This window comes from Ziziphus jujuba, chromosome 3 (genome assembly GCF_031755915.1).
Source record: "Ziziphus jujuba cultivar Dongzao chromosome 3, ASM3175591v1".
Taxonomy (NCBI): domain Eukaryota; kingdom Viridiplantae; phylum Streptophyta; class Magnoliopsida; order Rosales; family Rhamnaceae; genus Ziziphus; species Ziziphus jujuba.
In genome coordinates, this window is record NC_083381.1 from 4113792 (window position 1) to 4123593 (window position 9802).

The following is a 9802-nucleotide window of genomic DNA, read 5'->3' on the forward strand; positions in this document are numbered from 1 at the left end:
GATGGATTTAAAATGAATTATAGACTTTAAAGAATTTGATGGATTGTTATAGAATTCTACATGAGTCATAAAGTTTTTATAAGAATCCAATAAAATCTTTAAATTTAAAGCTGGATTTCATATTAACAATTTTCTTCATAATTTCCCTATTAAAATTCTTTCAAATCCATTAAAATACATTATTTTTTAAAATCTTTTAAAATCAATGACTTTTAAATACCATCAGATTTTAAAAGAATTCTATAAAATCCTAATTGAATACATCTAAATTTTAATGAACTTTTATAAAATCCATCAAAATTTAAATTGAATATCATTAGATTTGTATGGACTCTCTTAAAATCTAAATCCAATACCTCAAATCAAATTCTAAATTGAATTCATCCTCTGATGAAGACTGGAAAAACAGAGCGCTGGAAACTCTTCTGCAGCCGCTTCTTACTTTGTCTCCTTCAGGCCTCCGTTTGATTTATCAGGAGGATTTTATTAGGCTGTAGCAGTTGTTAGACAACAAGCTAAAGGAACTACCATTCATTCTTATGTCGTCTCTTCTTGTTTTTCGCTTAATATATATATATATATATAATATTTTAAAATGAGATTAAGTTTGGGGTTTTAATTATTAATCGGTGATTTGTTTCACTCTTTAATACACATTTTTCCAACTGGTGTATGTTTATATTGCAATGACTCCAATAGTGGTTCTTGATGCTTTTTTTTTTCGGTTGAGTTTTCCACCTCTTTCAGTTTTCTCATTTGGGTATCTTTTATCTTGTTCTTCTGAAGTGTATCGTTCTTGAAGAAAACAAATTTCAATCTTTGTTCTTTTGGGTTCCCCAGAAACGGTGAAAATCAAAGGAACCATCGTTTATTATTTGTTATATATATATATATATATTTATAGTTTGTTTGCTTATTAAGAAATTTTCGTTGAGGAGGATAGTCCTGAAATTGAATGGGGATTTTCGATAATATAGGCCAGGCAGTTATAGATTCCTCATCACCGTTTGGAACAGAAAACACTTTCCCCTCTCACTAGATTCCTCGAGTATTCCATCCTCTCCCACATCAAGATAATTTTTACTTTTTTATTTTTTTTATTTTTTTATTTTTTATTTTTTATAATTTTCTCCAATTTTTCTATGCCGAAGTGGGTAAACAACGTGAACTTTCCATGGAATTTATCATTTTGAACAACCAACTAACAGAAGAACCAAAAAAAAAAAAAAAAAAAAAAAAAAAAAGTGAATAGATTGCAAGAGTAAAGTAGTCCATCCACATTGTCGTGTTCAACTTAGAGATTTTATTTTTTGCTATTTATGATTGTATGTTGCTTCAGATATTGTGGTTATATTGGTTTGTATTAGATAGTATTGTAATATTGTTTTGGTTTGAATTAGGTGAATATGTTTATGTTTTTTTGGTTTTGGTAAATATATTTATATTTACATGGTAACTTATAGGCTTCGTAAGCCTTATTAGTTTTGTAAAAAGTATTTTTATAGGCTACCAGTGCATATATAGGACTGTGGCTTAATTTTCTCCATGGGTATGTGGAAAAGATTGAGAGTTTGAAACTTTTATTAATAGGGATGGATGACAGTTGATAGGATTTGTTGTGGATGTAAACAGAAATTCAGACATGTGAACTATTTTAGTTTAGTTGTGCCCAAGGCTTTTTTTGTTTTGTTTTAAGGATTCTCTTTTTCCTCCTGCTTCCCTACGAAGTGTCCATTTTCTCTAACAGATATCCAGAAATGGTTTTCGGAGGAATTCTTTAAAGAAACTAATATGAAATAATTCAATGGTGGTGCATTGCTTTAATAGTATAATTAAAAAATGTACGAAAAGTGCCTTGTAAATCATGTTTGTAGACCTTGCTTTACATTCTATTAATTCTTGACCCATCCTAAATTTATATGTTTTCTATTAGTATCTATCTTCTTTCTTTCATCCTTCATCAATTGATGTCTCACCAACTAAATGATTTATGTTCTTATGCCTTGTTCTTAGTTAAATTTATTTACTGCATGGATTTTTTAGTCGTTTCTATTTTTTTGCTTTCTTTGTGTGTTGGCTGTGTGAGGGAAAGGGCCAACGCTTGTTAGCTTCTATTAGTGTGCACTATGGTGGTGATGGAGCAATAGGTGGTAATTGCTTCATTTTGGTTATTGCTGCTGCTAATTTTATTGGTGTTTTGACTTGACATCCGTAGATTTCAAAACACCTGGAGTTCTGACATGTTAATTTTCTTTCGATTCCTGCATTGACTTAATAAAGGAAAAATAATCTGTCAATACATTGTGGCCATTAGTTGGTCTAGCTTTTGCTGGAAAATTCTCGTTCTGAGTTTATTTTTTTTAAGTGCCATTTCTCTAACAAGAATGCTTGGTTTTTATGATTTACCCCTTTAGATTTACCTTAACGTGTGTGGATATAATGCATCAAAAGTTCAGTTAATCATTTTACTTTCTTAGTTGCAGATTTGAATAAATCATCACTTTTGGGTTTCTTAGATCTCGAAGTTTGATTTTCATAGATTGTCAAGAAACAGAAGTTAATGAACTAGGGACACAGTATGTTGTGTCACCGTTATCACGTCCACTGCCATCATGTCCTCTTGCCCAAGATCTTGGCCACTTCATTTTTGCAGTAGGTTACTGGTGTCACCATCAACATCTGTTCCTTATCCATTGAATCATATACTGTCGCTCCCCCAATCAAGCCCTGGCCCCAACGCCTCTACCCAAAGCGCCTTGTCTCAATGATCACTAGCCAGCAGAATCTTGACCTTGCCCTCCAAATCTTCCATTATGCTGGAAACTTCCACCCAGGTTTTTCCCATAATTACGAAACTTACCATGCCATCATCCAACGTCTCTCACGAGCCCGGGCTTTTGAAGAAGTCGAGTCCCTGCTCTCCTGCCTACACAAATCTCAATGAAAATGCGGTAAAGAACTTTTTATCACCATCATTTGTAGTTATGACCTTGCAGGTCAACCAAAATTTTCGTTGAAAACCTTTCTATGCATTGAATATTTCAGGGTCCAGCGTTCTGTGAGATCTTTGAATACTTTGTTGAATGCTTTGGTTCAAAACAAGTGCTATGTTTTGGTACCCTTGGTGTTTGTAAATTGTAAGAAGAGATTTGGCGTGGTGCCCAATTTGTTTACTTGTAACATTTTGATTAAAGCATTATGCAACAGCAATAACATAGGTGGTGCTCTTAAGTTGTTGGATGAAATGCCTGCCATGGGAATGGTCCCTAATATGGTCACTTACACAATCATTATGGGTGGATATGTTTCACGGGGTGATATGGTTGGTGCCAAAAGGGTTTTTACTGAAATTTTGGTTAGAGGGTTGCTACCTGATGCCTTTGCCTATACCATTTTGATGATTGGGTACATTAAGCGGGGGAAATTGGCTGATGCTATTAAGGTGATGGATGAAATGGATGAAAATGGGATTGACCCAAATGATGTTACTTATGGGGTTATGATTGAAGCTTATTGTAAAGAAAACAAGTCTGGTAAAGCACTTAACTTGCTGGATGATATGAGAAGAAGTATATACCAAGCTCAGCACTTTGTTGCAAGGTGATTGATGTACTATGCAATCAGGGGAAGGTGGAAGATGCTTGTTTGTTGTGGAAAAGGCTTTTGAAGAAGAATTGTACCCCTGATAGTGCGATTACAAGTACAATTATACATTGGCTTTGTAAGCAGGGTAAAATATGGGAGGCAAGGAAATTATTTGATCAGTTTGAGAAGGGTTCAATTCCGGCTGGTCTTACTTACAACATACCTGTTCAGGAATGTGTGACAAAGGGGAGTTGTGTGAGGTGGGTAGGTTATGGGATGACATGGTGGAAAAAGGGTGTGCTCCTAATGTGTTCACCTATAATATGCTAATAAAGGGCTTCTGTAATTTTGGTAAAGCAGAGGAGGGTTTTAGAATTTTAGAGGAGATGTTGGATAAAGGATGTTTTCCTAACGAGACTGCTTACAATATGTTGATTGAGGGCCTATATGACTTGGGAAAGGGAGGAGAAGCTTCACAAGTTCTTCCAATGGCAATGTCGAGTGGAGTCTTTGACAATGATCCTGGGTTCTCTTCTTTAATAAAATAATTGGTGAATTGGGTATGGGGACAAGTGTTCTTGACCAAATACTGTCAGACTAGAATTCTTGAATATATGACATATCTATGGAGCCAATACCTTGGTGGCCTAGGAATAAGGTGACCTTATCTGTTTACAATTTTTTCTTTTTAAATGGTTCATGTCAAATTATTTCATTCATCCATTTTTGTGTTTACTCTTTGTTCGGTATCATTTATCAGTTGGAAAATCTTTTTGCCAATTGCTTTGTTATGATTAATATGTTTAGATGACATTAGCCTTTTCCTTTTCCTTTTATGTTCTTTTACCCACTTTTGGCATCTATGTATCCTTTATAGCTGGAAATGAATATATTGTTCAAAAGATTTGATTGCAACCAGGACTATTAAAAAGAATCTTTACAGTCAATGTTGGAAGTTGGAACTTCTCTGTGACATATGTAAGAGTTAGAGATCTTAATGCAAGAATTTATTGTATCGTATTTTTGTAATGCTGAGCCAAAAGTGTTTTAAGATGCTTAATGCTGTCTGTAGATGGTCAACAGCCCTCCAAGTTGATACTTGTTTCTCTTTTCTAAAGCTGCTACAGTTCATTGTTCAACACTTTATAAAGATGAGGCCATGTTTTTGGTGATACTTTTATCTGAGCCAGTCAGACCCTGTTCTGGTTAGTCAGCTTGTTGACATTCCTGCTACAGGCTTGACTTCTCCCACTTTTCTTATCCTCAGTGGTTATGTGGTAAAATGGCAATCTTGGGTGAGTTTTGGCGGTTTGCTGTATCACAAGGCCTTGTGGCTTAGGTGAAGTGAATGCATTAAGCTCCCAGTATGGTTTAATCTTAGAAATATAACTACATCTCCCAATGCCACACGTTAATGGTAACATGCTTCAATACAGAAACTTCTTGATTTGTGCGGACATCTATTCATTGCTTGCCCATCAGCCTTTGTTGCTATTTTTTCCGTACAAAATACATATCTAGTTTTTTCTTAGGAAATTTGAGCAGAGGATTTGTTTCATAATTCTGAGAATTCAGATGGAAGGTGTTGAGAGTTGGTTAGTGACTTAGTATTGCACAAGCCTAGACAACAATTAATTGAAATATAATTGTTATCCTAATTCTTTGGGATCAAGTAGCTGAATTATTTTTGACCTTAGCCTAACACTATATCTTCCTAGTAAGAGGCAACCATTCCATTCCTCTTTGTTCTCCTTGTATTAATGGGTCTTCCTGCACCATAGGAATTGTGATTTTGTTGTGTTGTTATTGATTTATAAGCAGTTAGCACCAAGTTCGCAAAAGAATATACTAAATATATAAAGCATCAAGTCGTTTCTTGTGCTTTTGATTTGATTTTTGGTTTTGGGGTTGTGTATGGTTGATATATTTGCTCTCTTATATGGATATGTACCTATGTCTTAAGCTTGATTGCACAAGTCTATTAATATATACTTCACCTTTTCTTTCTTTTTGCTGCAATTTTTTATACAGGATTGGAAACCAGAGTTACCAGATAGATTTGGTGACAGTGCTGTACTCATGAAATCTATCAATTGAAGGGCAGAAGAAACCGTACCACAGTGTCTGATATCATGTTTAGTATTTTAAAACTAAATTGGTTGTGGATCTATTTTATGAATTTATTTTGATCATTATTGTTTATATAGGATCTGAGTGTGAATTTGTTCCAAACTAGCTTCACTACCATGAGAAAATTATTTGATATTCAATAATATTATATGCAATGTTGTCTTAAAATTTGATCCTGAATAGTGACATCTTTGCAGCTGTTTTGTTTGTACAAACTTTGTTTTTTTTTTTTTTTTTTGGTGATGCTGGATTTGAAAGTTGAAGCCAAATTGTTGTTAGTTAAGAAGTAAGACATAAATTTAATTTGTTTTCCTTCTGTTGATTTTCGCATCAAAAAATATACAGTTTGCATTTTTGTCTTCAGTGCATTGTATGTTGTCATGTTCATTAGTTAAAGTCATGAAGTTCTTTCTAAGTGGTAACTGTGTTGCTGCTGATATCTTTTGCGGGTGTCGGCGTGCTACTCCTGCAGACCTTTGTGAAACCAGAGAACAATCAAAATGGGCTTGTATAACTAAATTGGCGGCCTATTAAGCCAGGTTGTCTCTCAGAATGTAAAAGCACCCATGGGATACATGCTCAGTGCTTTGCTTCATGTCATCTTCGAAGGTAATCAATGTTAATAGCCACCATATATATATATAAAATGTAGTTTATTATCATCATATATTTATGTTTTGGTGGTCTAGTCTCAAATTTTGGTCTTTAAACTGTGAAATTTTAGGCCCTTCAGACAGATGACCAATATCATAGGGATGGTTTTTCTGGCTTTAGTCAATTGCATAATACATTTTCACTGGGTCCAGATTTGAAATCTATCTCAAGATTGAAGCATAATGTTGTTTTTTTTCCTTAAGACTTCTGCATTTGGCATTCATCTAATTACCTATAGGTCTGGTCCTGCATGCATGGATGAGCTGTGCAGATAAAAGTTTGAGTAAAATGAAAACATGTACTGATTCTTTACTCTAATTGAAGACTCTCTTATCTAACAGTTAGCTCTATAGACTCTCTTATATAACAGTTAGCTCCATACATCATTTAATCTTATTGGAATGGATGTATGCTTATGGTGTAAAGAGGAAATCTTGAAAACTGTGTTATAAGCATATTAAATACCTTTTTTGATTTGCTTGTTTATCTATTTACTTATTAAATTATATTTACCTTTTGTTTTTACCTTATAGATTAAAGCTTACTTTTGATGGATTTTAACTTTAAGAGATACTAATGTCCACATCTGCTTGTAGTGCTGTCTGTATTGCTGGTTAGATCCCAACCAAAAGATTCAGAGATTGTTAAAACAGTTGTAAAAGCAATGACTGCTTCTGATTGTATGAGAGGTAATATCAGGTATTAGTCATCTCTCATATCATGCATAAGAGCATAATTGCTAGTGAAATCTTCAAGGATATGCATAATTTGCATGGAACCTCTGGTTTATTAGCACTTTACTAATTATTTACTTTTTCTTCCATCAAGGATATGCATAATTTGCATGGAATCTCTGGTTTATTAGCACTTTACTAATTATTTACTTTTTCTTCCATCATATTTTTCTTCCCTGAAGATTGTTATACAATTTGAGCACCAAGTTCTTTTAATGTTCTGTAATCCATATCATATGCAAATATCAATACATATTGTATTTTGAGATCATAATTTTAATGTGGGAGGTAGCCTAATATTTTGCATGATATGCCTGAACTTAACATTATCACACATTCTTTAGGTAAAGGGGCTATTAGTGGGTGTGGCACTGACCTTCCATACACCCTTTTGATTACTTAAGGTTAGAACTGACTTTTTTTGTTTTTTTTTTCTTCGGTGAAATTAGAAATAATCATGTTTTTGATTTATTTAGAAATGATTAGTCCGCCTGTTTTGGTGTTTCTATTTCTGAACAGTATCAGGTATTATCAAGCCCTGTTGGCTGCAAAAGCATTACTCGCTAAAATTCCACAAGATAATGTTCTTGTTTGTTCTGTCATCCAAGAACATTCAAAGGGATTATACTCCTACACATGTACATATGATATTAATACATTTGAATGAGAGCATTTTTCAACTACTGTATAGAGAGATGAGCCGTCATGACTGTGAACTCAGAAAACAATTAATTTGAGTTTATCTTGTTTGTGTTCTTTATTTCACTAGGTGCTGAAACTAATGTTCTGTTAGAAACTTTGTGGATTTAAGGACATGGTTTTATTGTCTGAGTTTGAGAACAATGGGAATCATTGGTCTATGTTTTAATGTTCTAATTGCAATGGTGTGCCCCTTATCCTTGGTATTGACCCATCATCTTATTAAAGGAAAACATGAAACAATAACCGACAATGAGGCAAATGGGAATTCCAAGCCCGTAGGGAACTCCCAAAACTGTGTACATTTCTGTCATAAACACAATTAGTATTGCCATCCTGGCAAATATGATGAGGTTGAATGCGAGATTGAAGCATGAAGAGTCCTTTTTCTTGCCTTGTTTCATTGCCAAGGACTGGTGGATTATACGCACAGGTAGTAGAAAAACACCATGGCCATGGTGTCTGCTATAATAAATGTCCTGAGTGCTGGATTTTTCTTTAGAACCGCACTTCCCTGCTGCGGGCCTTTGTCTCTCTTGTAACCCCTTGGTAGATTAAAACCTCTTACGAATGTCACTGTAACTATGAGTGCTGCTGGGAAAATAATCTCTTTAGCTTTATGAACTTCAGAACTAAGGGATGGTGTAGCAGTTATGGGTTCGAAATATGTTTGTCATGAACGAAGATTGAAGCATGTCATTATAATCAAAGGTACAAAACTATATGAAATCAAAAAAATAATATATACTCAATTTGCATGCTTATCTTATATTATGCTCTCATGTTCCACCATATCTTTGGGTGTATACAAAAAATCCGTAAGGTTAAAACCCACTACGGCAAAGTGTTATATATATATATATGTGTGTGTGTGTGTGTGTGTGTGTGTGTGTGTGTGTGTGTGTTTATCTAATGGCCCCCACTTTATGTTGGACACTAGCCATTTAACATTAAAAAAAAGAAAAAAAAAAAAAAGAAAAGAAAAAAAACCATGATTTTTCTTTTGTTTTTCTTCTCCGTTTTTCTACATTGCTTAACGCGCACCATTTTTCTGTATCGAAGGACTTGACATCATTGTTTTTATGGCAGAGCAACCTAAATGTATTGATATTTTCCGTTAACGTAAGAATAAATATTTTTAACTGGAAGCCAACACCGGATTCAATATTAAAGTCATTGTCATTTACCAGTTCATAGCAGTTTGGACATCATGATATAACTCTACTTATGATCCGATGGTACTCGAAGGAATTTGCTTTTTGGGAAGGTAAGAGCTTCAAATACAAAATATGAAATGAGCTTAATAAGCAAATAAGTAAGATATTATGAAAATAAATATTATTTTTAAAAAATTCTCTCTCTCAAGATTTCACTTTTATTTTTTGAAAGTTTCCTTATTTTGTAAATAGCTTTTACAAAATCCATGATTTTTTCCAACATAATCATTTAAAAAACCATAGGATACAGAAATTAAAATCAAATAATGTCCATCACTTTGTAAATAAAATAGTATTTTTATGAATCATTATTTATAAACATCAATAATAAAAATACAAAAAAACCTATATTGTATTCGTAGTGTAACAATAATATCCCTATGTACCGTACCATATCCATTATTATAACATATCCTAAGACTACAACTATTCTCCTAGTGTCTAATTGACTATAGGTGGAGAAACAAATTATCAATGCGATCCTCGGTGACCAGAGGCGTCTTAGATTAAAACCTCTCATCCAATGTCAAAAATCACGTGATTAAGAGGCAACGTATGGAAATCATTATTAATCATATTTAGCATACTACATGACATATGGAAGCTAATTTGGAGTCCAAACAAGCTGGAGATTGGTCAAAGATACCTTAGTAATCAAACTAGTCAACAAGTTTCCTAATTTGATTTTGATTTTTTGTTTTAGGAAATTAGTCTTTTATTTTGATTTTTATTTATTTATTTGCGAGACAAATAAGTTTAGGAAAGTTACTATTTTAGTATTTC

At 33.5% G+C, this 9802-nt stretch overlaps 1 pseudogene; it reads left to right on the forward strand.

Annotated features, from left to right (window-relative positions):
- Nucleotides 1-344: 344 nt before the first annotated feature.
- Nucleotides 345-7984, forward strand: LOC107433530 (pentatricopeptide repeat-containing protein At5g16420, mitochondrial-like; annotated as a pseudogene).
- The last annotated feature ends 1818 nt before the right edge of the window (nucleotides 7985-9802 follow it).